This window comes from Acartia tonsa, chromosome 5 (genome assembly GCF_053477335.1).
Source record: "Acartia tonsa isolate MP-2025a chromosome 5, ASM5347733v1, whole genome shotgun sequence".
In the NCBI taxonomy this organism is placed as follows: domain Eukaryota; kingdom Metazoa; phylum Arthropoda; class Copepoda; order Calanoida; family Acartiidae; genus Acartia; species Acartia tonsa.
The window spans coordinates 25,534,864-25,562,577 of NC_137264.1; the positions used below are offsets into that span (position 1 = coordinate 25,534,864).

At 35.3% G+C, this 27,714-nt stretch overlaps 31 non-coding genes across 31 annotated transcripts; 15 read left to right on the top strand and 16 right to left on the bottom strand.

The window, feature by feature from the left end:
• Positions 1 to 24: 24 nt before the first annotated feature.
• TRNAE-CUC (transfer RNA glutamic acid (anticodon CUC)) lies at positions 25 to 96 on the bottom strand. The gene has a single exon. It is a non-coding gene; the product is annotated as a tRNA-Glu (tRNA).
• Positions 97 to 224: 128 nt separating this feature from the next.
• TRNAN-GUU (transfer RNA asparagine (anticodon GUU)) lies at positions 225 to 298 on the top strand. Its single transcript has one exon. It is a non-coding gene; the product is annotated as a tRNA-Asn (tRNA).
• A 151-nt stretch (positions 299 to 449) lies between these two features.
• Positions 450 to 522, bottom strand: TRNAR-ACG (transfer RNA arginine (anticodon ACG)). Its single transcript has one exon. It is a non-coding gene; the product is annotated as a tRNA-Arg (tRNA).
• An 84-nt stretch (positions 523 to 606) lies between these two features.
• Positions 607 to 679, top strand: TRNAV-CAC (transfer RNA valine (anticodon CAC)). The gene has a single exon. It is a non-coding gene; the product is annotated as a tRNA-Val (tRNA).
• A 109-nt stretch (positions 680 to 788) lies between these two features.
• On the top strand, positions 789 to 860 carry TRNAP-AGG (transfer RNA proline (anticodon AGG)). The gene has a single exon. It is a non-coding gene; the product is annotated as a tRNA-Pro (tRNA).
• A 137-nt stretch (positions 861 to 997) lies between these two features.
• Positions 998 to 1,069, top strand: TRNAQ-CUG (transfer RNA glutamine (anticodon CUG)). The gene has a single exon. It is a non-coding gene; the product is annotated as a tRNA-Gln (tRNA).
• Positions 1,070 to 1,175: 106 nt separating this feature from the next.
• TRNAF-GAA (transfer RNA phenylalanine (anticodon GAA)) lies at positions 1,176 to 1,248 on the top strand. Its single transcript has one exon. It is a non-coding gene; the product is annotated as a tRNA-Phe (tRNA).
• A 111-nt stretch (positions 1,249 to 1,359) lies between these two features.
• On the bottom strand, positions 1,360 to 1,433 carry TRNAT-AGU (transfer RNA threonine (anticodon AGU)). The gene has a single exon. It is a non-coding gene; the product is annotated as a tRNA-Thr (tRNA).
• A 76-nt stretch (positions 1,434 to 1,509) lies between these two features.
• On the bottom strand, positions 1,510 to 1,582 carry TRNAK-CUU (transfer RNA lysine (anticodon CUU)). Its single transcript has one exon. It is a non-coding gene; the product is annotated as a tRNA-Lys (tRNA).
• Positions 1,583 to 1,674: 92 nt separating this feature from the next.
• On the top strand, positions 1,675 to 1,756 carry TRNAS-AGA (transfer RNA serine (anticodon AGA)). Its single transcript has one exon. It is a non-coding gene; the product is annotated as a tRNA-Ser (tRNA).
• Positions 1,757 to 1,841: 85 nt separating this feature from the next.
• On the top strand, positions 1,842 to 1,912 carry TRNAG-GCC (transfer RNA glycine (anticodon GCC)). Its single transcript has one exon. It is a non-coding gene; the product is annotated as a tRNA-Gly (tRNA).
• A 1,411-nt stretch (positions 1,913 to 3,323) lies between these two features.
• TRNAP-UGG (transfer RNA proline (anticodon UGG)) lies at positions 3,324 to 3,395 on the top strand. The gene has a single exon. It is a non-coding gene; the product is annotated as a tRNA-Pro (tRNA).
• A 69-nt stretch (positions 3,396 to 3,464) lies between these two features.
• TRNAC-GCA (transfer RNA cysteine (anticodon GCA)) lies at positions 3,465 to 3,536 on the bottom strand. Its single transcript has one exon. It is a non-coding gene; the product is annotated as a tRNA-Cys (tRNA).
• A 113-nt stretch (positions 3,537 to 3,649) lies between these two features.
• On the bottom strand, positions 3,650 to 3,773 carry TRNAL-CAA (transfer RNA leucine (anticodon CAA)). The gene is made up of 2 exons: positions 3,736 to 3,773; positions 3,650 to 3,694 (listed from the first exon to the last, which is right to left on the bottom strand). It is a non-coding gene; the product is annotated as a tRNA-Leu (tRNA).
• A 26-nt stretch (positions 3,774 to 3,799) lies between these two features.
• TRNAR-UCU (transfer RNA arginine (anticodon UCU)) lies at positions 3,800 to 3,872 on the bottom strand. Its single transcript has one exon. It is a non-coding gene; the product is annotated as a tRNA-Arg (tRNA).
• A 252-nt stretch (positions 3,873 to 4,124) lies between these two features.
• Positions 4,125 to 4,208, bottom strand: TRNAL-CAG (transfer RNA leucine (anticodon CAG)). Its single transcript has one exon. It is a non-coding gene; the product is annotated as a tRNA-Leu (tRNA).
• An 89-nt stretch (positions 4,209 to 4,297) lies between these two features.
• Positions 4,298 to 4,371, top strand: TRNAI-AAU (transfer RNA isoleucine (anticodon AAU)). Its single transcript has one exon. It is a non-coding gene; the product is annotated as a tRNA-Ile (tRNA).
• Positions 4,372 to 4,428: 57 nt separating this feature from the next.
• TRNAK-UUU (transfer RNA lysine (anticodon UUU)) lies at positions 4,429 to 4,501 on the bottom strand. Its single transcript has one exon. It is a non-coding gene; the product is annotated as a tRNA-Lys (tRNA).
• Positions 4,502 to 4,604: 103 nt separating this feature from the next.
• On the bottom strand, positions 4,605 to 4,676 carry TRNAD-GUC (transfer RNA aspartic acid (anticodon GUC)). Its single transcript has one exon. It is a non-coding gene; the product is annotated as a tRNA-Asp (tRNA).
• Positions 4,677 to 4,846: 170 nt separating this feature from the next.
• Positions 4,847 to 4,939, bottom strand: TRNAY-GUA (transfer RNA tyrosine (anticodon GUA)). The gene is made up of 2 exons: positions 4,903 to 4,939; positions 4,847 to 4,882 (listed from the first exon to the last, which is right to left on the bottom strand). It is a non-coding gene; the product is annotated as a tRNA-Tyr (tRNA).
• Positions 4,940 to 5,051: 112 nt separating this feature from the next.
• On the top strand, positions 5,052 to 5,124 carry TRNAA-AGC (transfer RNA alanine (anticodon AGC)). The gene has a single exon. It is a non-coding gene; the product is annotated as a tRNA-Ala (tRNA).
• Positions 5,125 to 5,285: 161 nt separating this feature from the next.
• On the bottom strand, positions 5,286 to 5,367 carry TRNAL-AAG (transfer RNA leucine (anticodon AAG)). The gene has a single exon. It is a non-coding gene; the product is annotated as a tRNA-Leu (tRNA).
• Positions 5,368 to 5,475: 108 nt separating this feature from the next.
• LOC145320432 (5S ribosomal RNA) lies at positions 5,476 to 5,594 on the top strand. Its single transcript, XR_013880216.1, has one exon. It is a non-coding gene; the product is annotated as a 5S ribosomal RNA (ribosomal RNA).
• A 62-nt stretch (positions 5,595 to 5,656) lies between these two features.
• Positions 5,657 to 5,729, bottom strand: TRNAM-CAU (transfer RNA methionine (anticodon CAU)). The gene has a single exon. It is a non-coding gene; the product is annotated as a tRNA-Met (tRNA).
• Positions 5,730 to 5,805: 76 nt separating this feature from the next.
• TRNAG-UCC (transfer RNA glycine (anticodon UCC)) lies at positions 5,806 to 5,877 on the bottom strand. The gene has a single exon. It is a non-coding gene; the product is annotated as a tRNA-Gly (tRNA).
• Positions 5,878 to 5,948: 71 nt separating this feature from the next.
• TRNAH-GUG (transfer RNA histidin (anticodon GUG)) lies at positions 5,949 to 6,020 on the bottom strand. The gene has a single exon. It is a non-coding gene; the product is annotated as a tRNA-His (tRNA).
• Positions 6,021 to 6,124: 104 nt separating this feature from the next.
• TRNAV-AAC (transfer RNA valine (anticodon AAC)) lies at positions 6,125 to 6,197 on the top strand. The gene has a single exon. It is a non-coding gene; the product is annotated as a tRNA-Val (tRNA).
• Positions 6,198 to 6,200: 3 nt separating this feature from the next.
• On the top strand, positions 6,201 to 6,272 carry TRNAE-UUC (transfer RNA glutamic acid (anticodon UUC)). The gene has a single exon. It is a non-coding gene; the product is annotated as a tRNA-Glu (tRNA).
• A 97-nt stretch (positions 6,273 to 6,369) lies between these two features.
• Positions 6,370 to 6,451, top strand: TRNAS-GCU (transfer RNA serine (anticodon GCU)). The gene has a single exon. It is a non-coding gene; the product is annotated as a tRNA-Ser (tRNA).
• A 100-nt stretch (positions 6,452 to 6,551) lies between these two features.
• Positions 6,552 to 6,623, bottom strand: TRNAE-CUC (transfer RNA glutamic acid (anticodon CUC)). The gene has a single exon. It is a non-coding gene; the product is annotated as a tRNA-Glu (tRNA).
• A 128-nt stretch (positions 6,624 to 6,751) lies between these two features.
• On the top strand, positions 6,752 to 6,825 carry TRNAN-GUU (transfer RNA asparagine (anticodon GUU)). The gene has a single exon. It is a non-coding gene; the product is annotated as a tRNA-Asn (tRNA).
• The last annotated feature ends 20,889 nt before the right edge of the window (positions 6,826 to 27,714 follow it).

Here is a 27,714-nt window from a genome sequence, read left to right on the forward strand (position 1 = left end):
CGCACAAGAGGGGGGAAAAAAGTTTTCCGTTACCGGGAATCGAACCCGGGCCTGCTGGGTGAGAGCCAGCTATCCTAACCACTAGACCATAACGGAAGGATGTATGATGTGTTTAGCAGTGCAAACTTAAACAAAGCATTTTCCAAACTGGCTTTCTCAATTGTACAATTATTTAACCATGTTGGCATATTTCTCAATTATTTCGATACCAGCATCATCAACTTGCCTCCGTGGCGCAATCGGCTAGCGCGTTCGGCTGTTAACCGAAAGGTTGGTGGTTCGAGCCCACCCGGGGGCGCAGACACCTTTTTCTTGTTGAGCGTAGCAATCAACGTGAACAAAACATAAGTATTGGCAGCTAAACAAACATATTGTCCATGTATCTGTGTATGCAATGTCATGCCATGTGTCTCAGTCATACACATTTAGTCTGTTCAAAGATAAAAATCCGATCTCGGCAGGATTCGAACCTGCAATCTTCTGATCCGTAGTCAGACGCGTTATCCGTTGCGCCACGAGACCCTGTAGTACACCGTTGGGACAGATCCATACCACATTTGCTACAACTCAATATTTCAAACAAAGAATTTGCCTCTCTACCAGCAAGGTTCCTTAGTGTAGTGGTTATCACGTGTCCTTCACACGGACAAGGTCGCCGGTTCGATCCCGGCAGGAACCAAACAGTCTGTTTTTTCTTCTTCTTTCTTGAAGGTCCTCGTTCAAAGGTGAGTCTCCTTCCGCAGGCATGTCAAATAAATACCCACACGCACTGTTACCACTCAACAGCTGGCTCGTTGGTCTAGGGGTATGATTCTCGCTTAGGGTGCGAGAGGTCCCGGGTTCAAATCCCGGACGAGCCCACTTGCTTTTTGGATTGGTCATGTTTGGCCCTAATTTCAGGGTTTCTGCAAATATGTTCCAGTTGTTTTACCTTTTTCTTTTCAATGGGAAAACGATTGGAAAACTGTACGTGCATCTTGACATCGCTAGATGTGAAGGTCCTATGGTGTAATGGTTAGCACTCTGGACTCTGAATCCAGCGATCCGAGTTCAAATCTCGGTAGGACCTGTCTCTTTTTCTGTTTGTTCGTTTGTTTTCGTCTGTCAGGCCACTTTTTCTTTTTGAAATGCTATGCTGCTGCGTTTCCGCTTGGGTCGCCAAGAACATAGCACAGGCCGTGATAGCTCAGTTGGGAGAGCGTTAGACTGAAGATCTAAAGGTCCCCGGTTCGATCCCGGGTCGCGGCATTTTGTTGAACTGTTTGTTTCGCTTCATTTTTCCTGTATCTTGGGCAAAATGTGAGCAGTGAAATCTTTCAGAGGCCTTCTTTTGACAGTTGGGTTGGTCAAAAAAAGTTGAGGCACCACCGAGATTCGAACTCGGGATCTCCTGTTTACTAGACAGGCGCTTTAACCAACTAAGCCATGGCGCCCTTTCTGCTGGTGGGTCCATGAGTGTGCACCTCATACTCGTTGCAGCTAAGTGGGAAACACACCAAAAGGAATGGTCGCCCAACGTGGGGCTCGAACCCACGACCCTGAGATTAAGAGTCTCATGCTCTACCGACTGAGCTAGCCGGGCTGCTTGCAAACCTGTGTGAAGTGGCAAGCTAAGCTAATCCAAGTTATTCTACTGTATGAGAATGCCGCCAAATGTGCCCCCATCAATGGATTGCAGTCGTGGCCGAGTGGTTAAGGCGTCTGACTAGAAATCAGATTCCCTCTGGGAGCGTAGGTTCGAATCCTACCGACTGCGGATAACATTTTGCCCTTCTCTCCATAGGTCATGGGCTGTTTGGGGGGTTACAAAGAGCCACAAATTGTCCTTTCCCTATGTGCCAGCAACGTTGGTTCAGTGGTAGAATGCTCGCCTGCCACGCGGGCGGCCCGGGTTCGATTCCCGGACGTTGCAGCAATTCATTTTGCAAGAACCTGAACCAGAATAGCAAGAGTTCCAACAAACAACATTCAAATGAAATCCGCTTGTCACTGGCGTACTCAAAGATGGAAAATATTTAGTTTTCGAGTACCAATCCTTGCCAGAATAATGCCAGGAAATGCGCAGCAATCGCGTTAACAAGATCCAAAATAAATTGCACTGAAAAAACCTATACTTTTTTCCCATTTTCAAAGTTTGAATTCTGTTGAATTAACTATTGTCTAAGGGATTTATGCATTCTATCGCTCAAGAGGACAGCTGCTGACCTCCAGTGTTCATGGTTAAGTCAAATACACGTTAAAGGTAAAAATTTGCCCCAAACAAAGTATTTTAATGTAATGTACTAGAAAAATAATTTGTTTAACTTAAATCTAAGTTTCAAAATTATTCTATTTTTCTAACCCATTGAGAGACTTTTTTTATGTGCTTTTTGGGAAAATTTTTATGTTTAATATGCATTTGACTAAGCCATGTACACTGGAGGTCAGCAGCTCTCCTTCAAGAATAGTTATTTAACAGAATCAAACTTTAAAGATGAGAGAAAAGTACAAATAAGTATTTTTTTCTGTTGATTTAATGGTATCTGTGCATACAATAGGCAACACCCAAATTTCCCTTTTTCATAAATTTATCTTGAAATATAAAGACATCCCAAAACTGATGGATTGGACTTGTAGAAGGAACCAATTGAGTATCTTAGGTCGAAAAAGGTTTGTGTTTTGAGCATTTGTGACCAAGTAGTGGCCAAACAGTGAGGAAACATATAAAAAGACTTTAGAAGTCCGAGATATTATTTTTTTGTTTTATTGAAACCCAAGAAAAAAATATGATTTTATTAACTTAAATTCATAAAGAGATTTTTATTATTTTACAACGATTGCAATAGATGAAGCATATTTATTATTAATGCACAGATAAAACATAGATGTGAAACAACAATATGAAGGCAGCACTTCATGAGATGGACTTGATTCGAGTAATAGTTGAAAGAACAGCTCAAATTAACTCTCATGAAAAAAACTAGAAACCTTCAGTTTAATTCAACTAATGAGATTTCATGTATGCTCCGATGCGATTCATTTATTGGCTCAATCAGACATTACCTCTCTTTCTTAGTATCTTTATTTTGAAAACAAAAAATTAAATCTTGAATATCTTTATTCCTCCCCAAAATTTTAGGTTCAGTTAATCATTTTTACCAACTATGAACCAGCGGTTGGTTTTATGTGTTATTTATATGGACAGAAAGGTCTGATATGAATTAGAAAACTGTGCAACATCCAGAGAAACATCTGAATCATGTTGGTTTCAATGCCAGACTTTATTAAAGCAGTCAAAGTTACATCAAGTGTATTAAATCACTGTTGACTTAACCTAACCGGGCGGCCAAATGGTCTAGGGGTATGATTCCTGCTTTGGGTGCAGGAGGTCCCGGGTTCAAATCCCGGTTTGGCCCTTGATTTTTCTTTCTTTTTTTTTCTGGATGCAAGGTTGCAATGTGCTAAACCAAAAAAAGTTTCACCTAAGGGGACACTCGGAGTTGAACCAAGGACCTGCCGGACTGCAGCCGGATGCTCTACCACTGAGCTATATCCCCGTGTGCGGTGAAACAAGCAAACAATTGTGGTCAATCTTAGCTCTGCGTTTTGATGGCGATACTTCCTTGAGTGGGAGGGTGGCAGTTGCAGAAAATTAATGCCAAAAGTTGTTTGTCAGAAATGGGATTCGAACCCATGCCCTCATCGAGGACCAGAATTCTCCAGAGCCTACTCCGTATTGCAGAGCAAGGATTATGCCTTGAGTCTGGCGCCTTAGACCACTCGGCCATCCTGACATCTTACTGGCTGGCAAAACAGTTTGCAACCCATCTGGGGATCGAACCCAGGACCTTTGGATTAGAAGTCCAACGCGCTATCCTCTGCGCTAATGGGTCGTGTTGGGGTGCGGGGACACATTTGTGGTCCCTGTTGACGTCTGAAATAAAGAAAAGAGAACAGAACAGAAGAAAAGAATTGGGTTTTAGCAGAGCGTAGTTTCGATCTACGGACCTCTGGGTTATGGGCCCAGCACGCTTCCACTGCGCCACTCTGCTATCCTTGTCTGGTTGAGTCAAACATTTTATGTATATTTGGTTTGCTGCCAAAATAGAGCAGCACGCACACACAATGGACAGGAAAAAGGAGTTTGTCAGCTGTGAGATTCGAACTCACGCCCACAGAAGTGGACTGCGACCTGAACGCAGCGCCTTAGACCACTCGGCCAAACTGACTGTTGACTCACGGTGTAGGCAGCCACAAGCAACAAGCTATGCAAATACACTATATCAATGCAAAGTTTTTAGTCCAACAACCGTGTGTAGGCCCGTTAGCTCAGTTGGTTAGAGCGTCGTGCTAATAACGCGAAGGTCACGGGTTCGATCCCCCTACGGGCCATACTCCTTTTAATTTGCTGACAAAGTGATTTAAGTGCACGTCTGTGCAAAAGGGTAGCGCCCGAGCAGGGGCTCGAACCCTGGACCGTTAGGTTAAAAGCCTAACGCTCTACCGACTGAGCTACCCGGGCTCAATGGTATTGGAGGTAAATTATGTAACCAAATTGCCTTCTATCATAAAGCTGGAGCGATGAAATGCATGTCTCTCAAGCTGTCCTGTCAAAAAGTTGCATTCTCCCCGACCGGGAATCGAACCCGGGCCTTCCACGTGACAGGCGGAGATCCTCACCACTAGACTATCGAGGAATGGATAGACGCCAGGGAAAATGAAAAAAATTAAGCAACATCATGTCCTGGCTTTCTAATGTCGGTTACACTCGATGCTGACACCGATGTCGTTGAGCATTGGTGTTCAAAGCTAACACCGTGTTCGTGTTCCGATGGAAAATATGAAAAAAAGGACGAAAAAGGTTAGTTCCTTCGAGCCGGATTTGAACCAGCGACCTATGGATATCTGCTCGCAGAGTAACAACTACAGTCCACCGCTCTACCAACTGAGCTATCGAAGGTAGCTGTCGGGTGAGGAATTGCTTTGTCAATTTAACCACAGTTGCTGTGCGACCTTTTGATTTCCCGAGACAGAAGATTCAAATACTTGCTTTCGGACATCAACAGCAAGAAGGGGATGTAGCTCAGATGGTAGAGCGCTCGCTTAGCATGCGAGAGGTACGGGGATCGATACCCCGCATCTCCAAGCAACATTTTGCCATAGCTCATGAAACCTGTTCATCATGTATGGAGACAAACAAATGATTGACCCCAGTCTGCCTAGGGGACGGAGATACAATCAAAACAAAAACAAACCGAATAACAGCCACTTCAGCCAACAATAATTCTAAAGTGAGGAAAAAGCTTTGGCAGCGGTGGGATTCGAACCCACGCCCTCGAAAGGACTGGTGCCTTAAACCAGCGCCTTAGACCGCTCGGCCACGCTACCCCTAATGCCCTGAAGCCGACTGCTTGTCTTGTAGTACCTTGTGCTTAATCCCTACGCCATCGCAGCAGAAAAGGATTGACTCATTCCGTTGCATTGCCCATCATCAATGTCTACGGCCATACCATGTTGAAAGCACCAGTTCTCGTCCGATCACTGAAGTTAAGCAACATTGGGCCAAGTTAGTACTTGGATGGGTGACCGCCTGGGAATACTTGGTGTCGTAGGCCTAAACTTTCGTTTTCCTTTCCATCACTACACGCATTAGACATATTAAGATCAAAATGAAGTCTGCCCCCGGTGAGGCTCGAACTCACGGCCTTCAGATTATGAGACTGACGCGCTGCCTACTGCGCTACGGAGGCTTGGTGATCTCTGTTGCACAATTTGGAAGCAGTATTGGCCAATTACGGCACATACCATGGCTTAAAAATTCAGCTCTGCGTCAGCCGGGAATCGAACCCGGGTCAACTGCTTGGAAGGCAGCTATGCTCACCACTATACCACTGACGCTTCTTCATGACATGGGCTCCCAGTTCCAAATTCAAAGTCACGATGTGACAGGGAAAGGAAAAAATTGTCACTGCCGTGACCAGGATTCGAACCTGGGTTACTGCGGCCACAACGCAGGGTCCTAACCACTAGACGATCACGGCTAGAGACAGTGACAAAGGCACAAATGTTCTAGTGTACATACCACAAAGGCCAGCCTTTTCCGTGATTTCATAACATCCCACCTTAGTTGGCACTATACCACAGAGTTTCCGTGGTGTAGCGGTTATCACATCTGCCTAACACGCAGAAGGTCTCCGGTTCGATCCCGGACGGAAACATGATCCCACGTGGTCTAACGGCTAGGATATCTGGCTTTCACCCAGGAGGCCCGGGTTCAACTCCCGGCGTGGGAAATCTTTTTCTTCTCTAAAAACTGCTGAACCACCAGGATCTCATTCTTTCATGCAAACATCAAGGGCTTCCCAAGTTTCGGCCTGACTCCTCCTAGTTGACGAGGTGGCCGAGTGGTTAAGGCGTTGGACTGCTAATCCAATGGGCTCTGCCCGCGTGGGTTCGAATCCCATCCTCGTCGGAAGTTTTGTTCAATTATTGCCTTTTCTTCTCTCGAGAAATTCGATGCTATACCAACTCAACTACACTTGGACAAGCGCACAAGAGGGGGGAAAAAAGTTTTCCGTTACCGGGAATCGAACCCGGGCCTGCTGGGTGAGAGCCAGCTATCCTAACCACTAGACCATAACGGAAGGATGTATGATGTGTTTAGCAGTGCAAACTTAAACAAAGCATTTTCCAAACTGGCTTTCTCAATTGTACAATTATTTAACCATGTTGGCATATTTCTCAATTATTTCGATACCAGCATCATCAACTTGCCTCCGTGGCGCAATCGGCTAGCGCGTTCGGCTGTTAACCGAAAGGTTGGTGGTTCGAGCCCACCCGGGGGCGCAGACACCTTTTTCTTGTTGAGCGTAGCAATCAACGTGAACAAAACATAAGTATTGGCAGCTAAACAAACATATTGTCCATGTATCTGTGTATGCAATGTCATGCCATGTGTCTCAGTCATACACATTTAGTCTGTTCAAAGATAAAAATCCGATCTCGGCAGGGATCCGTAGTGAGACATCAGCTGACCATGCAATTAGGATATATTTTTTTTTTATAATTCAGTTGTCAAATAAACCTGAGAAGACAATCTAAGAGGCGCACATTTTAGTTGATTTTAATTTTAATAATGATTCAATTAGCTAAGGACTGATATTCAGCCAATTAATTCCAATTGAAAATGCCGCAAATTTAATATTTTTTGATAAATGTTGGAGTAAAACTTTTATTTTGTCAGAATAACATTCCCTTTTTCCTGTAATTAGCATACATTTTTTGGCCTATAAACAAATGGTATTAATAAGATTTGGACGCATTTTGTATCAGTCTAGTCTAGTTTACTCTAAAAGAAAACTTATTGAGAAGACCGCCACTACTCTAGCTCGACTTTCAAGAATTACATTATGGTACAACAATTTCACGCTAGGTAGCGCTACAACTTACCAAAAAAAACTCAAACTTAACATCTTACACACAATGTTAGTTCAGAACATGATAAAATCAATATCCTAAATACATGACAAAACAATTTTAACAAACACACAAGACAGTTTAATGATAAGTAACTTATAGATAATGGCAATACTTAACAAAATGTAGTACATAAATACATATTGACCTAAATATATATAAGTACATCTAATGGCCAACGAATGCACCAGTCTGAATTCCATTAGACCACGTTGACAATTAGACTGGTCCAATCGCTGTCTTAATAATTTTTATAATGAAATATTTTAATTTTTAATAATCTCAATTTAGAGAAAGTGTGCACAAAATGAAGATAATTTATACCTGCTCAAAATTTAATTAAACTTTTATTATTTCTCGCTTTGAAAAAAAGAACAAGATTAATTGATCAGTTTTAAAAGACCTAAGGGACTAACAAAACTGATATTGATATTATAATTTGTTATTTGAAGAAAGTTGTCTAAAATACGATACTATACATGATTTTTCAGTGTGGTTTAGAAATGGTTATTAATATAGCGGATATAAATCGATTTCAAAGCTATACATAATAGTTATTTCTTTCATCGTATTATAAACGGCTTTCCGCGGATATAGAATGTACAATTATAAGATTAAAACCATTTTTTTAGCCCCTAGGTGCCGAAGGCACGGGCTAAAAAAACTGATTTTAATCTTATGATTGTACATTTTTATATTCGTAGAAAGCTGGATATAATACGATGCTAGACATAGTTTTTTGGTATGGATGAGAACCGGTTCCTATTCACCGGATTCGAATAAATACGAGAAAAAGAATTTCCCCTTCCTATTCCCAAAGAAATCTTTTTCCTTTTAAAACTAAAGTTTATAGTGGGTTGTTAATGTGGAAAACGTTAGAAATATGCTAAATTAAATACTAAATATAAAAGTAAGAGAGAAAGTACCCCTGAACCCTACACATACCCCCACAAACAAAAAGTATTAGTTGATAAATTCGTCAAAATATGAATTAAACATTCTATATACTGGCGGATGTGCCCATAGCATATTCTAGAAGTTAGAGAACGAGATCTTTGGTTCTAGAAGTTAGAGGACGAGATCTTTGGTTCTAATTTCTTTAAATAAAGAGGAAAATGTTAGCATTGCATTCGATTTTATATTTTAGTTTATTTTAAGGAGGTCAATTGCGAAAACTTTATTTTTGTTTAATTTTATGAAAACCAACTTACACATCAACTATGACTTTAGTTTTATTTTACTCTAATTCTTGGATATTTAAAATGAAGTATGAAATACTCAAATGATATTCGTAGTTTACTTCAATAAATAAATAATAAGTGTAAATAAGTGTAATACAAAAAAAGTAGAAAACTTTTTTCTCGTATTCATTTGAATCCGGTGGATAGGAAACGGTTCTCATGAATACGAAAAAACTATGTCTAGCATCGTATTATATCCAGTTTTCTACGAATATAGAAATGTACAATCATAAGATTAAAACTAGTTTTTTTACCCGGTGCCTTCGGCACCACGGGGCTAAAAAAAAACTAGTTTTAATCTCATAATTGTACATTCTATATCCGCGGAAAGCCGTTTATAATACGATACGAGAAATAACTATTCCGGCAATTTTGGCAAAACTGGCCATTATCTTCTGTGAAGCAAACGTCACAGACTAGCAAAATTTCGACGTTAATAATTGACTTTTGAAAAAATGAAAAATTTTAACCGTTTTGTTATTTGTTTGACCTTTTGAAGAAACTGAAAAAGAGTTTATTGTTATAGCTGTAATACAGATTGCGTGAATTTGGATAGAAATTAATAACACAACATATTTGACATATAATATATACAGGGTGTCCCTCGTAAACTGTTTTTTTTTAAAACGCTTATTACTCCCCTAATATTTGAGCTATCTTCGTAAAATAAATAAGTGTGTAATATAAGTGAACAATATGTAAAAATAGGCATAATATTGATCTTCTTTGTTAATTTTTCATGAGAGCTTGCTTTAAATGCACACAAGAACCTGAAATATACCAGATTTTTAAATTATACTACAATGCCAGTTCTTATAATGTCTGGAGTAAGTCTTTGTGATCCACCGTTTGACCACCAGCTGCTTTTAAAGTTAACTAAGGCATATTTTTCTTGTGGATTAGTCTTATATTTACTAAATTCAGCCTGTTATGTATTACCTTGTATATTTTTTACGAGTTTACGAGGGACACCCTGCAGATGTAAGAAATAAAAAAAAACATGTTGTATTAATATAACTATATAATTATAGGGGAAATTAACGTTTTAATTTTTTTAAAATTTACAACCAACCTTGGTAATTTAGGAAGAATATTACAATGCTTATATTTTTGAATTAATGAATTTTTTTTATTATAGAGAGAAAGAATTAAAATTTCCTAGAATATAAATATTTTGAGAAGTAATCTAGAAAATTATTACTTGGTAGTCAATAATCATGTTTGTTGGTCACAAAACCTCCGTACTCGAGTCATCAATACAACCTTTCACAGCGAAGCTCTACTCTAATCATAAATTAGGTTATCAGTTTGTTCTTCAGACGCCAATTGGGAAATTAGTACAAGAAATTTGATTTTCTTTTTTGCTTTAAAAAATAGATGTATAGAATTTGTTGTGAAGATTTAAAAGACCATATAATAATATGACCTATTAATTTTTTGTCCGTCTGTTTGTAAAATAAACAATCGAGGAGCAGCGGATTTTTCCTTTACAGAAATTTAATTTTATATACTGACTGCTTAATTAAAGATATTTTTGAATTATTTGCAATGAATACCTTATTTTTTTAACACACTTAGTTTAACCGTTTTGTTGTCATTTTACTAAAATGTTTACATCTAATAGAGCTTCGCTGCTAAAGACGCTTTCATCCTATTTTTTTTTTTATAAATTTCACCAAACCTCCCTGTTATTTGATAATTTATATCTGATGGATCCTCACAAAACCTCCGCCATTCCTAAATAATGGAACTTAGTTTTGTAGATTTAAAAATTAACCCAACACTCGAGAATTCATTGGGTTGAGTTCCAAAAGTTTTGAATTCTAATGGCTAAATTTCTGTCGCACATAGATCTCAACACACAAGGCTAACTTGTAAACATTTTCAGTTTAAATTAAAATTTAATAGAAAATCTACAAAATAAAAACACTCTTTACATTCTAGATCTTCAATATACATGTTGTGTGACTAACACCTAAAAGATAAAGTGTATTTTGTAGATTCATAGCACAAGGTTGATACATTTTTTATCAGGTACATAAATAAACAAATCTATTTATATTTTATTAAAATGTATTATTTTATTCAAGTTTTTAAAATAATTATGTCCTAATTCAAACAAAAAAAGAAGAAGAAAGTAAAATTGTCTACAAAATATTTGAAACCCAAGTTATAATCCACCCACAACATGTTTATTGCCATATTTTAAGGAAATAATTCTTTACAAAACCTCGAACATTTTTTCTTACAAATAGATTGTTAAGATAAGGAAAAAATAGAAAACCCAGCAAGATATTTCGCCATAGAGTCGCCTTCCAGCTTGTGCAATATATGAACCGATTCCTTTGCTACCTCGAATCCCATTCGCCATGAATTAACAACTAATTTTTTGGCGATAAACGTTGGAAAATCGGCCTTTCAAGCAAAAGGTAGAATGCGAGTTCGCCATCGATATCGTAGCATAAATTAAAAGAGCGAGAGCGAGCGAGAGAGAGATCATACCATTCCCGGCTTAATTTAATAAAGAGTAAGATATGTTTCTCTCTTTCTCTTAATTTATGCTACTCTGCTACGATATCGACGGCGAACTCGTATGCTACCTTTTGCTTGAAAGACCGATTTTTTTCGCCAAAAAATTAGGTGGCAATTATCATAAGCTACTATTTGAGATATCGAACAACGTACCATGCTACCTTTTTTTAAAGTTTCGCTGGGTAAATTGTCATATCATATATCTGTGGAAATTGTGATCATTAAATTGAAATATTTATAAAATTCTTATATGTATAACGTACCTATAACTTTAAAACCTCTGAATCGCAATATGATTTTATTTAACAGAAGATCTTTTAGCTCAAGTAAAGATTTAAAACAATATTGGTGGAGTACTTAAATACTTTCATAGCTTAGACCTAGAGAAATCGCCGTTATGGATGGTAGGATTGAAGTACAGTTCCATATATAAATGTTAATATTAATGTTTAAGAAATATATAAATGTTAATATTAGATTATATGTTTGTCTCCCGTTGCAAAGGCCCTATAGAAGATTATAGGGGCGCCACCGCTTTTAACTTATACGTAGGGAGGTTTGTAGAAAGTTTACTAATAAATGATCGCGGAACCTCGAAGTTTAACAAAAATTTTCTTTCCCATGAGAAGCACAAAATAATTTATTAATCTTAATACAAAAACAGAATGTAACTTATTCAGGAATGTGTTGCAAACTTTATAATTTATATATGAGAATAAATATTATACATAATACTTAAAATTTAAAGCAAAAAGGTTTTTCGTATTGTTAAGATTTGTGATAGTTTAGTACTAGATAAAATTTGAATTAATTTTGTTACTTAACCTTATAATATTCATGTCAAATTTAGAATTTTTTATGATATTGTAAAACCGTCATTAATTTAAAAACAAAAACTATTTTCTTAATAGAAATTCAATTTTCTAATTTATAGAAATATGCCTAGAGAAAAAAGAAAGATTTTTACTTTTGAAAATTGTCTCCCGGTGGACAATTGTAATTTTAGAGTATCCTTAGTATTACGGAGGTTGTGTGATTTCTACTCAGAAACTTGTTTACAAAATATAAGTTGTAATTAATCTCTAAACCTCCGTGTTTTATTTCCATGGCGTGTCATACCTTCCGCAAAAATGTCCTAAGACAAACGCAATAGCAAATATCAAACTGACTGTTTAACAGGGTTCTTAAGGGATAAGACAATGGACGATAGATTAATGTACCTCCCAAACAATTATAAACAAAATAATCTTTTCTAATCAAATCATTGTCTTGAAAAATAGGACACTACCAATTTTGAATTAAGCCTGCAAAAATTAATAAAAGATCCAAAAAATTATTATCATTTCATGATTAATAATATTTTGATACTAGAATAATTTACAGTACATGTCCCTACCTTCCTTGTGTATTACATGAGTTATTCAGAACTGAAAGCTTTAAACAATGGAATTGAAAGGTTTGGTGAATACAAAATGATTAATAATTAATCTCCAAACCTCGAAATTTAACAATTGCAATGGAATCTATTTAGAAAGCAGTGCAGCTACTTTCACCAAACCTATGAATTCTAGACAGGGAGGTTTCGTGAAAATATATAAATCAATATTTCCTCACCAAACCTGTAAATCGAACAAGAACAATAATTTTAAAAGCATATAAGGGAATTTTTAAGTAGGAGTTAGTTAAATCCTCAGCTAGAAAATTTTAGATAGTCAAAATCTACCAGTTTAATATATATTAACTAGCGGCTACGCCCCTAGATTTGATAACCCAATTTCTTATTTTAGATTTTAAAAGAAAAAGTAAAAAAAATATTTTGGGGGGTGGAAATTTTTTTTTTTTTTTTTGGGGGGGGGGTGCCCTGCCATTATTTTTAATTTTAGTTAAAAAAAATGAATTTTTTTTTTGGGGGGGGTATTTTTCATTTTTAGGGGGGTTGGGGTTTCCCACCCCCCAAGAAAAAAAAGTTATAAATCTTCCCTAACTTATGAGAAACTACCCTGTTAAGGCGAACCCGATCGGTTCAGCGGTTAGCGAGATCCTTCGAGACACACAGACAAACAAACAGACAAACATCCTGTTACTTTAGTATAAGGATATCAAATTTATGTTTATGTATATGTATTTGTTTAGAGTAGTCTCGATATTTAAGCGAGGTTTTGTAAAGAAGGAGTCTTAACTTTTTTGTTTTTTATTTAGAATAGCTAGCCAGTGCTTTTAGTACGTAGTAGATGTAAAAATTTTTATAGAGTTCAGATATGCAATCGGTTTTTTTGTAGACCTCTTATTTTTGAAGTAATTTAAGTTTTTAAAAAAATAATTAAGTCGGTTTTAAGGTAATAAAACGCAACAAAATAAAAGAAGAAAATTGCCAGTATGAACAAAAATAGTAAGGTCTTTAATTTGACACCTTACTTTTTAATTTCTGTTGAGTAATTATTGAAGTAATCTAATTTTTTAACCTAGGTTTAATAAAAACTTTAAATTTAAATATTTTCTCACACAGACATAAAAAATATGGGTTCATATATACCTTTAGAATCAGAAAAAATATTACAAATCCATTGTAAGCAAAATTGAAAAAAAGTAAAAACTTAAAAAAATAAAAATGGCCTAAAATATTATATTTCTACAGGCAACACTTAATTGTAACTATTAAACTAGCCAATCAAAAATCTCAAAAATTGACAAATCAAGAAGCTTCAGCTCAAAACTTAACCAATAGAATTGACAAAAAAAAGGATAATGTTCATACAATATATACAATAGATCATCATCATTGCCTTTTAGTTCTCGGCAGAACGTAGGCCATGCACAATGGTTCTCCAATCTTCCTTTTTTTGGGCACGTTTTGAGGCATTGCTGAAAGATGAAATTTTCTTTTCTTTCAGTTCACTTAAGAGTTCCCTCCTCCAGGTTGTTTTTGGTCTACCTGGTTTCCTCTTTCCTACGTGGGGGTTCCAAGTCAAGGCTTGATTGGTTATATCATCATGCCCTTTCCTTAGAGTGTGCCCCAGCCATCTCCATTTTCTCTGTTTTATTGTCAGTTTAATGTCTGACATATCACTGCGCTCTAGAAGCTCAGCATTTGTGATCTTATTTGGCCAAAAGATCTTGTGGATTCTCCTTAGACATTTATTGACATATGTCTGTAGCTTGGAGACCACTGCTGTGTTTAGGAACCAAGTTTCAGCCCCATACAGCAAAACAGAGAGAACATTTGACTTGAACAGTCTTAACTTGGTCTTTATGGAGATGTTGTTGGAATTCCAAATTTTGTTCAGGCTGGCAAAGGCTGTCCTAGATTTGTTAATTCTAGCTTTAACATCTGTTAAAGTGCCTCCAGCTTCATCAATTTTACTTCCAAGATACTCAAAACAATCTACATCCTCAAGAATTTGGTCTCCAATAGTAATTGGTTCTTGGGAATTTGCATTTAATCTGAGTATTTTGGTTTTAGGAACATTTATTTCTAGTCCAACTTTCTTGGAAGTTTCAGCTATCCTGTTAGTCCTTCTTTGCATTTGACTTCTATTGCTTGTTAACAAAGCGATATCATCAGCAAAGTCCAGATCTCCTAAATATTTGGGATTGCCAAATAGCTCCCAACGAATGCCATCATTACTTTCACAGTTCTTCATGATCCAGTCAATGGCAAGGAGGAAAAGGAAGGGAGAAAGAAGGCATCCTTGTCTGACGCCTGTAACAATCTCAAAAAAGGTTGATAGTTTACCTTTATACATTACATTTCCACCTCCTTTATGATAGATAGCTTTAATGATATTGATTATCTTTTCTGGAATGCCATAGTGTCGGCAGATTTTCCAGAGAGATCTTCTGTCTAAAGAATCAAATGCTTTTTTGTAGTCAATGAAGTTTACAAAAAGCTCAGAGTTCCATTCCTTGGATTGCTCTATGATGATTCTTAGAGAGGTTATCTGATCAATAGTGGAACGGTTTGGTCTAAATCCAGCCTGATTAGGTCTTAGCTTTTCATTAACCTTCTTCTTTATTCTATTAAGAAGAATCTTACTAAGGATACGGCCAGGTACTGAAAGGAGCATTATCCCTCTGTAGTTTCCACATTGGGTCAAGTCTCCTTTTTTGGCTAGTATTGAGATATGTCCATTCTTCCAGTCCTCTGGGCATAACTCATCATTCCATATCTTTGTGATCAGAGGTAGGAATGCCTCAGCAGATGTATCTAGGTCTGCTTTTATGACCTCAGCTGGGATGTTATCAGGTCCAGCGGCCTTGTTATTTTTCAAACTTTTAATGGCCTCCTTGATTTCCAATAGATTTGGTGCTCGACAGTCAATGTCAAGTGCATCTGAGGGTGGAATCTCAGTTTCTTCCTCTGGAACTGGAAGATTCAGCAGTTCAGTGAAGTGCTCTGCCCATCTATTTAGAATATCTTCATCAGTTTTAAGGAGTGAACCATCCTTGTCCCTGATGTGTGATCCTGATTTGTGTACTTTACCTGCAATGCTCTTAGTAATCTCATAGACATCTTTCATTCTATTTTGATTAAAAGCATTTTCTGCTTGCATAGCAAGGTTTTCCAAGTGTTCTTTTTTGTCAATTCTGACACTTCTTTGGATTTCCCTGCTGAGCATTTTATACAGGTCTTTATCTTCTGGAGAGTTTCTGGAGAGTGTCTTTTGTCTTACCTCTCTTCTTTGATCCATGAGATCAATGGATCTTTGAGTGATCCACGGCTTTTGGTTAGCCTTTTTAAAACCTAATTTTTCTTGGCTAGTATCATTATAAACTTTTTTGATACCTTGCCAAATATCTTCAACTCCATCATCCTCTTGAAGAGTCAACAACTCAAATCTGTTCTTTAGAGTGAGCTTAAACTCTTGTAGCTTTTCAGAGTTTTGAAGGGTTGTTAAATTATACTTTTTCCTGGGGTTAGGCTTTGTGTCCTGCTTTTTAAATCTAAGCCGAACTTTAGAAGATAGAAGATAATGGTCTGAATTAACATCAGGTCCTCTTTCAACCCTGACATCAAGGAGAGAACCTTTAAAACGTCTAGATATACAGATGTGATCTATCTGATTAAAGGTTCTTTGATCTGGTGATCTCCAGGTGGCAGTATGAATCTTCTTGTGTTTAAAGATGGTTCCACCAATGACAAGTTTGTTTTCAGTACAAAAACTTACAAGTCTATCACCATTGTCATTTTCCTTGCCATTACTTAAGCCTAGGCCATATCTGCCCATGACTTCTTCTAAATTCTCATTATTACTCCCCACTTGAGCATTGAAATCACCTAGGAGCATGGTCAGGTCCTTTTCTTTATGACCATTCTTAAATACAGAGTCAAGCTGGTCATAAAATTCGTTTTTGACCTCTGTATCTGCTTGTTCTGTAGGAGCATATGCTACTATTATTCTCAGATTGATGTTTTTATCTGAGGATTTGAAGTAAGCCTCCATGATTCTTGGACCATGGGGTTGCCAACTGATCATGGCCTGCTCTGCTTGCTTGGTCAGCATAAGAGCCACCCCTTGGTTATGTCCTAGATCCTCATTCATATGGCCTGAGTAAAGTATTTTCAAGCCAGAATGATGTTTAAACTCTCCATTATTTGTCCACCTTGATTCGGTGATAGCCAGGATATCAACCTTGGCTTTAAGCATTTCTCGGCAAATGTTTTCTGTCTGGCCTGACTGAAACATTGTCCGAACATTCCAGGTGCAAATTTTTGCTGGTCTGCGGGAATTCAGAATCATCCGCCTGACTGGTCCTTTAGCGGTTTCCCAGCCAAACATCATATTGTTGTTTCCAACCTCTACTTCGTTCCCGAGCCCAAAGTTAAATTGGTCTTTACTTTGTGCAGATTGAACGTGAGCAGGTTTTTTCTAGGGAAGGATTGTTAGCCCCACCCAAACCCCCTGAACTGGGGGAAGTGACCAGAATTCAGTCTGGCATCTACCCTAGGACCTTTCCAGCACAGTAGGACTCTTCTGGTGTAGCTCCTAGGATCATTGATGCACGGTGCAGGATGGACGGCGTGCACGTAACTGGTCTCCCATCCCATATACAATAGATACTACAATAAAAATAGTGATACTTACATAACATGTAAAGAATGAAAAATTATGAACAAATATGCTTCAATCTGTTTATAAACTTCAAAACAATGCAGTTAAAAATTCATTATTGTTTCTTGTGTTTAAAAAATATCTGTTACAGTGTATGTACATTTGTTTATGTTTTGTTCAGGTTTTGCTCAAGTCAACCCTTTAAAGCCGAAAATTATGATTCTTAAAATAAACTTATATTTTTATTATAATTCTATAAAACTTTTTCAATTTTGCTTAGAATGGATTCGTAATATTTTTCTCATTCTAGAGAAAATATTTAGGTTTAAAGTTTTAATTAAAACGAGGTTAAAAAAATAGATTTTTTCAATAACTACTCAACAGAATTTAAAAAGTAAGGTGTCAAATTAAAGATCTTACTATTTTGTTCATACTGGCAATTTTCTTCTTTTATTTTGTTGCGTTTTAGTACCTTAAAACCAACTTAATTATTTTTTTTTAAAAACTTAAATTACTTCAAAAATAAGAGGTCTACAAAAAAACCGATTGCATATCTGAATTCTATGGAAAATTTTACATCTACTACGTACTAAAAGCACCGGCTAGCTATTCTAAATAAAAAGCCAAAAAGTTAAGACGCCTTCTTTAAAAATAATTTATTTTTCAACTTAACTCAGAATCCGATTAAATCTGGCTGGATGAAAACCTTCTCAGGACTGAATTAAAGAACAGTAATTGTATATTTGTTTTAGAAATATAACTATAAAAATGAATAAAAGTTGCAGAACAGACAACGGAGGCGAGCAGGCGCTTTCATGTTTTTCCTGTATAGATTGATTTTTTTTTCAATCTTACCCTTACAGTCAACTTATTGCAAACATGGGTTTAAAATGTACGGGTACCCAAACCAATTCGTGTGTTTTGGGCATTTACCATCAAACAAAAAAATCTGCAATATACAACAAAAACATTGAAGCCACCTTTTTTGGTCTGCAAAAAATTCTGTCAAATAAAGCTTGTAAGATGATATTATCCTACCTCCCCCTCCTTTCATCCCCAAGATACAAGATGACCCAAGCTAACCGCTGCGCTGTTCAACACACCAAACATTCACAAAGGGGATTTCTAGGAACTAAACATTATGCTGAGGATACAGATTTGTTGGTTGCTACTCATTATTTATCCTCTGGCTACTACTCAGGCTATTGGTTTCTGCCATTTATTAAAATGAGTAAAAGGCATCCTTTATTGGATGTATTGCGTCAGGCTGCAGACAACATCGTTTCTGGCATCTTCAATTTAAATTTTCCGCCAAAATAGTATGACAGATGAAAACAGCATTGTTCAAACTGTAAATAGAAACAATAGCAAAGCAATGTTTTATACATCTTCAATCAATGTTTCAATTTAGTGACTATCTATCTAAGATATTGAGTAGAAACTGTATCAGACTGCAAAGTATTAAGTTATCTGTGTATCTGATTATTAACAATCTATGTAACACTCCTAACAGTTGAATATTATTGATGTTTTATCATTATTGTTGCATTATTCACCTGTTCTAACTATTTGCATTATATGTGCTATCATGTTTTTAACCAATGATGTGTCTACTACATATTTAAAATATTAAGTATTCCAAACCCTAAACGTATCGTATTTCGAGAAAAATCAAAAGGGAATTTAGAGACATGATAATATTGAAATTGGGGAATATTAATTAACGTCGCCAAGAATTCTATTTCAAGAATATGATATATATTCCCCTCTCCGTTCGTTCACAAATAGCTCCCTATTTATATTTTTCTAAATATTCAAATTTCTTAATATTTATTTACGAAGTGCTTCGTAAATAAATACTAGATTTTGAAAAATAATAAATTTTTACGTTGTATATTTCTATTTCTGAAATAAATCACGCAATCTTAAATGAAGTATGTTCGTTAAACAATTCCGAAATAAAATTTACTAAATATATTAGACTTTTAGGTTCTTTCTATGAAATTAATGTGATGACATAATTTCCTTACTCCAAAAAGTCTACCTGTTAAGAATACGACATTTTAGACGTCTTACTTTTTTCATTGCTTTTTTTACAGGGTAAAATAAAAATTCTTCCTAATATTAAAAAAGTATAATTTTGCATTACGTAAAAAAAGTATATAACGATAATGAAATATATTAAAGTTAACTTATAATAGTTTGTAATTTTATAGATTCCCTGTTATTTGATATCATCCGTTTCCGGTGTATGCTGTTCAATTTATATCAGGGATAAATATATACACAAAAATTCCTCCAACAAATTTTTATTATTTACCATGGTCAAAACATATTAAAAAATCTTATTTTAAAAAATGTAAATATAACAAAATAAATTATATTGAAGTTTCTAATTACCCATGTACATTTCTACCTCGTGTCTCCATGAGGTGCACACACACATAGTTCTTCAGTCCTTATTTGAATTTCAGAGTGTATTGACACGTCATACTACGCGTTAGTTAGATACAAAGAAAAGTGAAAAATAATAAAAAATTTAATATACAATGTGAAAACTTCAAATGGAATTATATTAATACAATAAAATGACAAGTGATAAATATTATTTGCAATTGAAAAAATAGTTATAAAAAAAAAGAAGAAAGAAACAAAGTCAACACAAGATCTAATTCTGTACTGTCGTCCGAAAAGGATTATTGTAGTCTATTGTTTTGCGTGAATGTCATAAGAATACATGCACGTCAAAATAATAGGCTATGTTTTCTATTTCGGAAGGCGGTAACACTAATCATTTAGAGTATATTAAGGTAAGGATTTTGTAATAATTTGTAAATATAAAGTGAAAAGTCTGTTCGTTATAACTTAATTATTCTTATTTTGCCTTTTGGTAATTTCAATTTTAAACGCACAGATTTTATACTGTGAATAATTCGGCAAGCTCCATACTTTGTTTTTAATTATGTTTTTTTTTATTTTTTTATATCGTTCCAAAATTACAAAGTATCGGGTGTGTTTTATCGATAAGTCTTAGTCTTACCTAAAAATATTGAATCCCTGTGTTCGAAAAGAATTTCCGTGCATTTTTTTACGTCGTTCAGAACGGCTCGGCTCCACATTAGTTAAAAGTGAGTTTTTACAGTAATAATATTATGATTTAACGGTCTATTTCCTTAAATTAAACTTAAAAACCATATGTTACCAAATATACACACATCCGCAGCCGTATTTCTAGATTCGGCTCCGCGTTTTTTTGCGTTGAAACTCGTTTTTAAATGTACGCTCATATTAAACCTGATTATCAAGCTGTTTTTAAACAAATTTACTTACAATTTTGCTTTGACTCTTATATATTCGCATTCTGATAATTCAGTTCTGACATTAATGTCCGTATTTTTTTTACATTTTAACAACAAATTTTTATGTGACCTAATTATCCGATTGGTCTGATTTTTGGTTTACTGATGTTTGAATGTACAATAATATAAGCGAAGCGGCAAGTACGCATTTTTTCCATCACCCTTTAATTGAAATTCAAATTTATTTTTGGATATTTAGTATTTACTTTCATTTGATGTCCAACTTATTTACTCTAGAACCTCGAGCAAGAGACCATCCACGCATAAAGACACAAGACAAGTATGATTTGAGTAATGTTTTTGGCTTCGCTACTTATTGATTATTCATCCTTGTTAAATTAAATCACAATACTGCAAAAAAAATAAATATATCAATAAACAGTTTTTTGGGTTTTATTACAACATTTATTTTATAATGGTAATGATACAGATATTTAAAAAACACAAAATTATTTCATTAAATTATTTGTTTTACTTTTACTTCTACTTTATTTCTTTCCAACATAATTAATATGATAAAGATATTTACAAAAATTATTTCATTCACTTTTCCAGTTCCTTGGTTGCTGTCTTCTTGGTAACTGTTACTTGTCTATCCCAAAATGCTTGGGTCTTCTTGGGGACTAGCTTGTTCATCTTCAAGAACATGATGGCGTGGATGGTGTCTCTGTCTAGGTTATAGCGCCTCGATGAGTAAACTAATTTGAGGTGTGAGAAAATTCTCTCACACCTCGCATTAGAAACTGGAAGGTTGTTGAAGTTGGTCATCAAACTGACAAGTCCAGGGGGATAACATATCTGCTCTGCAACATGTTCATACCTGGTAGTAAGCATCCTGTGGCTTGCGGTCATCGCTCCTTGTTTGTACAGTTTCTGGCGTTCTTCAACATCGAAATCCTTGGACTTAGATTTTTTGACTTTCGCAATTTCCTCCTTTATCTTATCGACTTCACGTTGGTAACCGTATGTCAAGGCATGCAACTTGGATTCATCTATATTATTCCAATCCTTCAGCCCAGCGTTCAGGTGTTTCTTCATGACGTCCAGGGGATCCTTCTGTTTGTCACATTGTTCTTTCTTTTTCTTCTTGGCTGCTGCTTGAGCCTGAATTTGTTTCAACTCTTGTTGTTTTGTCCAAAACATCTTTTGGAGGGGTGTCATCATGCCTGTAATACATAAATATAATTAATAAAAATGATAATTGAATTATTTAACTAATGTTATTATTATTATCTATTTTAATTAATATTGTATATCTTTACCTGTGGGAGGTGCAGTTGCTGGAGAATCGTACTCGTCAGCTTGGGAATCCTCATCGTCGGCATTAGCACTACGCAGGTCGGCCTCTTCATCTGCCTTTTCTTCAGGACTTAGGTTGGCTCTCAGTGAGATTCGGTGTAGCCGTTCACCCAACAACCTACAATTTTTGGGTGCTTGTTGTAAGATTGTTTTTGCTTCATCCTGTGTCACCGTAAAGCTTTGTGTGCCACTCGCAATCATTTCCAAATGACTGCGTGACAGGGGGTGTAGGTAGAGGCAGACTTGCCAGCCTGCATTATTACGTATAATCTTGTTCACCCTTTGATGAAGGAACTTGAATACACGTTGGGCGAATAAGTTGCCAGGCATACTTGTCTGTAGGGTAAAGAACACCGTATCCAGCATGGTGAACATCTGGACGATTGTGGCCTCATGGGCTTGGGCGGGAATTGTCAGCATGGTATCCACACACTCCAACACTTGCAGGACTTCTCTGAGGGCAAGAACCTGGTCAGGTGTTGGCCACAGATTGTCAAACTTCTTGTTGACTAAAATAAGAATTAAAAATTAATTCTATTGATATATACAGTTTTAAATTTTAATTAAGGGAACGAGAGAAGAAATAATTTATTTAGTTTAAATTTTAATAAACTTCTATTTGTTACCTTTCTCTTTTGTTTAATTAAGGGACAGAGAGAAATTTAAGTTGGTAATTTTGTTAGTTTTAAATTGTTGTTTAAATTATAATTAACTTTTTTGGGTTTACCTTTCTGATTCTGCACGGATTTTTTCACCTTCTGAAGTAGTTGTTTGTTGTCAAACATCTCCAAGAACCGCTTGATCATGTTCATTCTGGAGCTCCATCTCGTCTCCACGTATCTGGTAAGCATACGTTGTCCACTCTCCGCCAAAATGCGACGCAGCTTCTTGTTTTTCATAATTTTACTGACCAGCTTTGCCAGGTTAATTATGGTTCTGTTGTACCTCTTCCCTTTCTAAAAAATATAATATTTGTTAATTTTCACGTTTTTGTATAATTTATTATTTAACTTTTTAAGTTACTGTATAAGTTATTTAGTTGGTTCTATTAATCATTTAATTAATTTACCAGTTTTTTTAGCCCTGACGTGCCGTTTAACGATGCAAGAAATACTATAGCTATTGATAATTTTAAATTTATGTCTTCAAAGTTAAAATAAGTACACAAATAATCACGGCAGAAACATAAGTATTTCGTAAACATATATTTAACGACCTAACTAAACTAAAACTATATCAAATAGAAATATTTTTGCTGATTTCGATTTAACAAACAATCTTAATTCTAATTAATAAGCTCCCAACCAATAATCTTTTATTAAACGAAACGTCTCTCTTCCTTGGATACAAACGGCTGCGCCCCTAGCATTTAGAGGCTCTATATTCGAAGGGATATGAAAGGGCAGAAAAATAGCCTAAAACCATATCCAAACTTATTTATGAAAATGAATTAGCCTAAAACCATCTAAGGACCTATACGAAGCTGTACTGTAAAGGAGAACCATATAGGTTCAGTGGTTAGTGAGATCCTTAGCTACAGACAAACAGAGCTTACTTCTTTATATTATAGGATAGATTCATACAATTATTAACCAAGTCTCATCGCAAGTCTTAGTAACAGACATTAAGAAATTCATATTATAGAGCAGCATCGCAATTACAAATTAAATTAAATAAAAATAAGAAAATTATTTTTCATAGTTTTATTATTATAGCATATATTTGTATTGTATTTATTTGTCAAGTTATTTATGTGGAATCTAAATATTCACAGGAATACGATCTCAACGCAACATCAATCAATCGATAATGATCACAGAGTCATCACGGGTAGAGTTCGCGCTCGCGCCACCTTCGTGTTCCAGGATGGCGTCAATATCATCATCATCGGAAGATGGATTGACATCGCCGGAGATATCGGGTTCGTCTTCATCTGAATCTGATGATAGATCCACTGTTCGATCCAAATTTATGGCACGATCATAGACATCTAAGGACTGGATAACTAAGTCACGATAACCATTGCATTTGGCTTCCAACTCGGACAGAACCTGTTCATTTTCTTCGCGGGTCCGCTGAGAAGATGGAAGGGCTTGGTGAAGGAATTGGTATATACCAATTCCTTCACCAAATAGCCAGAGCGCCTCCATATTACGAACCGACTGAAACCCCGACCTGAACACCAGGCGACAGATATCCTTAAAATATCTGTGTAGGACCTGATAATGGGCGAACCAGCCAGGCATCAGGTCGGGGTATAAAGCCGGTTCTGGATCTATGAAGGGAAGAGTACGGGGGGCGTAAGGAACCAAATCATCAGCGACATCCAACATCACGTTGCGCCTGCGGTCAACTCTCTGTCCTTCCGCCATAACGATAGCAAAACAATGCAACAAAATACAAAATAAATACTAGCGGAAGCAAAATAAAATATAAATAATGTAGAATGTAGATGATATTTGTACTGTAGTATATGTTGTCACTTCAAAGGTCCGTAAGCAATTGAAATTTCAAGGAAATCATTACCCCCTACCAATTTACATTTTTACCACCATTTTTACTATTTTTCTTTGTTGTCGGTTTCCAAGAAATTATTAAGATTAATAATATTATAGATATCTTCAAATATGAAGTGTTGGGATGTGTGAAATATTTTTAACAAGGATGACAATATCCATTAAAGCAAAACATTAACATAAATGCATAAGTATAATCAAAATTATAAGTAAGTATTCTGTCTATAAATTATATAAAATACTAACATATTAATGATGAACAGACTGACGTCTATAACCAACACAAATTATAGAAAAGCTTCGCTAATTCCTAGTATTTTCCATAAGTTTTGTTTTGTTATTTCTTGGGTGGGGGGGGGGGGAGGGGAGGGGTCAATATCAAGTGTTGGGATGTGTGAAAAATTTTTAACAAGGATGACAATATCCATTAAAGCAAAACATTAACATAAATGCATAAGTATAATCAAAATTATAAGTAAGTATTCTGTCTATAAATTATATAAATACTAACATATTAATGATGAACAGACTGACGTCTATAACCAACACAAATTATAGAAAAGCTTCGCTAATTCCTAGTATTTTGAATTTTCCATATGTTTTGTTTTGTTATTTCTTGGGGGGGGGGGGGGGAACATTAACATAAATGCATAAGTATAATCAAAATTATAAGTAAGTATTCTGTCTATAAATTATATAAAATAGTAATACTAACATATTAATGATGAACAGACTGACGTCTATAACCAACACAAATTATAGAAAAGCTTCGCTAATTCCTATTTTCCATATGTTTTGAATTGTTATTTCTTGGGTGGGGGGGGGGAGGGGAGGGGTCAATATTTGTATCGTAACGGTCAACCTTCAAACTAGGGGGGGCGAGGTAGGGGTGAATCAATATCATTAGCATATATATATTGACAACATTTCTTAAATAGGGGAGGGGTGAGACTACACTAGTGTAATAAATTATTATCGATTCAGCGTTTTTTTTTTGGGGGGGGGGGGAAACATTTATGACCTCATAAAGCTAAGGGTCAACTCATCATACAAGAAATATGAGACCTTAGAGAACAAGGACAAAACGTTACAATTTACAAAACTAACTCCAATCCAAATAAAATAAAAATATTTATTTTCATTTTATTTAAGTCAACATAGTTTATTTATTTATTTAGAATATTTATTTCATTAAAGTAAAAAAAGTTATGATTATTGTTTTGTTAGTATGTTAGGTTAAATTAGTACATATTACTTGAGTTAGAATGATTAATACATTATTTAATGGTTATTGGTGGTTTATTTTTTAACTTTTCTTTCACTTTATGATATTAGCAAGTTTGATATATGGTTGAGTTGAAATGTAGAAGACAGTAAGCAGGGTGGAGGGTTGGAGAATGTAGGGTGTTGGAACTTTGGAAGGTGGATTATTATAGAGTAGATATGCTGAAAGCCTGAAACAAAAAATCTTAAGTCTTAACAGCTATGTGAGGGAGAGGGGGGGGATGGTAATTTATCTATCTTGCTTAGCGTTCGGTTAATTCTAAATTAATGAATAAATAAAAGCTATCTATCTTAAACGGACGTACGGAGGGACGGACCGACCGACCCTAATTATAGAAAAGCTTCGCTTTAAAAAAATAAATTTTACTTTTATTTGAGCCAATGTTAGATAAAAAGTTAATAATTTAACCAACCAATTAAAATATCCTTGTATTTATGTTTTGACATGTCCTATAATCAATAGGCATCTATTAAATGTAATCTAAACAAGGATAACAAGATTATCATCCATTGTCTTATCTCCTAAGGTGTACTTTACAACCCTCTCACATACTCACACGACAATACAAATACACATAATAAATACTAGGATATGACAATGAAAGAAAAATCGAGATTTTTGGAATAAAGAAAGGGGAGAATAAATTATTTAAAAGTCTTATCTATTATACAAATTTTATATCTAAGTTTTCATATTTATTGAATTGTTTACAAGTAAAACTGATATGGTTCTGATATCGCAAAAAACAATCAACCAATATTATTTTTTTATAATTCATTCTAAAAAAATAAAAAAAACTCATCAATATTTAATTTTTAAAGTTTTCATATTTATTGAATTGTTTAAAAGTAAAACTGATATGGTTCTGAGTTCTGATATCGCAAAAACCAATCAACCAATATTATTTTTTTTATAATTCATTCTATAAAAATAAAAAACTCATCAATATTTAATTTTTAAAAAAAATTTGTATAAAAAGTAAAAAAAAACACTGAGAAAATATTAGGTGTAGAGGTTTCGTGTTCTTTCTAGACAGCTATATTGGCTATTTTTCCAAATTTTGACGGAACGAAAAAATTTATTGGAAAATATCAGTAAATATTAACTTTCAGGATCGTAAAAATTTAGAAAAGATTTTAATATTTCTGTTTCATGTCCATTTTCAACCCTTTCCCTAATTATTATCAACGACTTTGGACCGTTCGTAGATAGGGGGAATATCTGAGAAATATTGACCCGTGGGTTTCAAATTTCCATCGTCAAAGATATATTGGATTTATTTCAAGTAGACATATGTCTGTTTTTAACTATATTACATATTATAACATTGTGTCCACAGTTCTGTCCACTGTGAGTATCTATCTATAGCCAATGAGAACGTTATTACCACTTTTTCTAAATGATATATATCATTAACTTTTAACATGTATGTATAACTTCTCGGCGTTACTAACCCCTTAGCTATTTAAAATTTTGTGTTGTATTCTTGTTACATCCTCAAAACATATATCTACCATATTATGCTATTGTAACAACATAAAACCATACTTTAAACATTTAGAATTACTGTACTCTACTATACTGTAGTTTTGTGGAAAATCTATGCTAGTTTTTGTAACAATCTATGCCCCCCCCCCTCTCTTATATACAATGTGCAGAGTGTCTACCTCAACACCAACCTTTACCACTCCTACACACACAGGGCAGGGGTGCCCCTCAACACAATCACCGTTTGGAAGAAGTAGCAGTTCTTTGCGAGCTCCGGTGCTAGCACATCAAATTATATTTTCAATAGTTTTTTAATAAATTTGCATCCACGGTCCTCGAAAGAGGGCTTTGGGAATAAATACAGCTCACAAAAAAATAAATAAATGAATTTTCTTTTAAGTAGCATTTGATGTTTTTATATCTATTATTTCTGACACCCAGAGGGTTGGCTCAGTCGTAAAAAATAAAGTCCAAATAGTAGTATGAAAT